General features: G+C 33.5%; 1 pseudogene; it reads right to left on the reverse strand.

The window, feature by feature from the left end:
* Positions 1-2,926: 2,926 nt before the first annotated feature.
* On the reverse strand, positions 2,927-3,052 carry LOC129041889 (U1 spliceosomal RNA; annotated as a pseudogene).
* Positions 3,053-3,470: the final 418 nt, after the last annotated feature.

Here is a 3,470-nt window from a genome sequence, read left to right on the forward strand (position 1 = left end):
TGTTTCTATGAGTTTGACTTTTATAGATTCTACATATAAGTGAGAAATTGTGGTATTTCTCTTTCTGTTCCTGGCTTGTTTCACTTAAAATAATTTCCACCAAGTTTATCCATGTCATCACAAATGATAATATTTTCTTTTAAAATACTACTCACTAGTGGCATTCCTTCGTGAATACATACCACATTTTCTTCATCTCATCATTTGTTGAGAGGCACCGAAATTCATTTTATATCTTGGCTATTGTTGTAATGAACATTGGAGTGCAAATATCTATTTGACATATCATCATACTCTGGATATAAACCCAGGAGTAGGATTCCTAGATCATATGGTAGTTCTATTTTTTAATTTGGGGGGAATCTCAATACCATTTTCCATAATGATTATGCAAATTTACATTCTCAAGAACAGTGTACAGGGGTTCTCTTTTCTCTATATCCTTTTTAGTACTTACCTTTTGTCTTTTTGATAATAGCCATCCTAACAGGTGTGAGGTAATATCTCATTGTGATTTTAATTTGCATTTCTCAAATACTTAGTCATGTCAAACAATTTTCATATACCTGTTTGCTATTTGTATATCTTCTTTTAAGAAATGTCTATTTAGGTCCTTTGTCCTCTTTAAAAATTGGATTATTTGTTTTCTTACTAGTAAGTTGATTAAGTTAGTTATATATTTTGAATATTAACCACTTGTCAGATTATGGTTTGCAAATAAAGTATCTCATTTTGTAGGTTGGCCCTTCACTCTGTTGATTGTTTCCTTTACTGTGCAGAAGTTTTTGATGTAACACCATTTGTCTATTTTTGCTTTGGATGCCTGTGCATTTAGAATCATATCTAAAAATCATGCTTAGACCAATGTCATGGAGCTTTTCCCCTATGTTCTTTTCTAGTAATTCTACAGTTTTAGGCTTTTCATTTAAGTCTTTAATCCATTTTGAGTTGATTTTTGTATATGACAAAAGATGTGGGTTCAATGTCATTGTCCTGCATGGAGATATCCAGTTTTCAAAACATCACTTAATTGAGAGACTGCTTTTTCCTCACTGTATGTTCTTTGTGCCTTTGCTGAAAATCAGTTGCCCTATAAATGCATGTATTTACTTCCGAGCTCTGTATTCTGATCCATTGATTGATGTGTCTGTTCTTGTGCCAGTATCATGCTAGTTTGGTCATTAGAGCTTTGTAGTAGATTTTGAAATTGGGTAATGTGATACCTCTGGCTTTGCTTTTTTTTTTTTTCGCTCAATATCGCTTTGGCTATTTGGATGTTGTGGTGTGTATGTGGTGCCATATGAATTTTAGAAGTGTTTTATCCTACTTTTATGAAAAATATCCCTGGTAATTCATTAGGGATTGCATTGAATCTGTAGACAGCTTTGTGGAGTGTGGGCATTTTAGCAATATGAATTTAATGCCTGAACTTAACATATATTCCCATTTATTTGTGTCTTCTTCAGTTACTTTCATCATTGTTTTATATGTTTAATGTGCAGAGCTTTCACCTCCTTGGTTAAATTTATTTCTAAATATTTTATTGTTTTGTATCTATTATAAATGCAATTGCATTCTTGAATTCATTTTTTGATAGTTAATACTATCAAATGCTATATAGAAATGCTATTAATTTGTATATGTTGATTTTATATCCTGAAACCTTACTGAATTTATTAGTTCTAATATTTTTGGTAGAGTCTTTAGGGTTTTTGTTATACAGGATATCATCTGCCCAGGCGCAGGGGCTCACACCTATAATCCCAACAGTTTGGGAGGCCAAGGCAGTTAGATCACCTGAGGTTGGGAGTTCAAGACCAGCCTGGACAACACGGTGAAATCCCCTGTATACTAAAAATACAAAAATTAGAGTATGGTGGCGCATGCCTATAATTCCAGCTACTTGGGGAGGCTGAGGCAGGAGAATCACTTGAACTCGGGAGGCAAAAGTTGCAGTGAGCTAAGATTGCACCACTGCACTCCAGCCTGGGTGACAGAGCTAGACTTTGTCTTAAAAAAAAAAAAAATCATCCAAACAGACAAGTTAACTTCTTCCTTTCTGATTTTGATGTTATTTTTCTCTTTTTATTGTCTAATTGCTTTAACTCAGGCATCTAATATTATGTTAAATGAAAACTGCTAGAGTGGGCATTATCACCTTGTTTTTGACATTAGAAGAAAAGTTTTTAACTTTTAACTGTTATGTATCATATAAGGAATGAACTTGTCATGTATGGCATTTCTATACTGAGATACATTCCTTCCATACCTAATTGGTTGATAGTTTTTATCATGAAAGGATGTTGAATTTTGTCAAATGCCTTTTCTGCATCTATTAGGTGATCATGTGGGTCTTTTGTTTTACATTCTGTTAATATGGTATATCACATTTATGTATTTGCTTATGTTGAATCATTTTTGCATCCCAGGGATAAATCCCACTTGATCACAGTGAATAAGTCTTAAGTTTTTCTTTAATGGGAGACTTCTAATTATTTATAAAATCTCCCTACTTATTATTGATCTATTCTGATTTTCCATTTCTTCATTACTCAGTGTTGATAGGTTGTATGTGTCTGTGTATTTATTCATTTCTTTTAGATTATCCAATTTGTTAGTGTACAAGTGCTCCTAGCACCCTCTTATGATTATTTATATTTCTGTCATATCAGTTTTAATGTCTCCTTTTTCATTTATAATTTTATGTATTTGAGTCTTCTCTCATTTATTTTTAAGTTAGTCTTGCTAAAGTTTGACCAATTTTGTTTATTTTTTTTATGGTCTCGATCTCCTGACCTCATAATCTGCCCACCTGGGCCTCCCAAAGTGCTGGGATTACAGGCAGGAGCCATCGCGCCCAGCCGGGGAGTTAGTGTTTAATGGGTATAGTTTCAAGGATACATGGGTAATTGAGGTACTAGTTTTAGACTGTAGTTGAGTTTCCTACATCTGGGGAAATCACAGGGGTCAGCATATCTGGAGTACAATGGATAAGCTTCGTCCTGGGAAAACCACCTTCATGATCATGGTATCTCCCCTGCCAGGTAAATACATGTTTGGTTATTTCTTTGATATATTTCTTCTGTTTTCATGCAGGTGTTTACATGTTTCATGCAGGTCTAACTTCACTCTTAGAACCACTTTTGCTGCATCCCCTAAGTTTTCATATGTTGTTTTTCTATTTTTGTTTGTCTCAAGATGTTTATAATTTCTCTTTTAATTTTTTTGACCCATTTATTGTTCAGAAGCATGTTGTTTAATTTTCACATATTGTGAATTTCCCAGAATTTCTCCATTTATACCATTTTATTCATAACATTGTGGTCAGAAAAAAATTCTTGATATTATTTCAATTCTCTTAAATTTGTTAAGACTTGTTCTGTGCCTGTGCCTAACATGTGATATGATTCTAAACCAGAATGTGTATTCTGTTCCTATTGGATGGACTGCTTTGTATATGTTTCTTTGGT

Source organism: Pongo pygmaeus, chromosome 6 (genome assembly GCF_028885625.2).
Source record: "Pongo pygmaeus isolate AG05252 chromosome 6, NHGRI_mPonPyg2-v2.0_pri, whole genome shotgun sequence".
Lineage (NCBI taxonomy): Eukaryota > Metazoa > Chordata > Mammalia > Primates > Hominidae > Pongo > Pongo pygmaeus.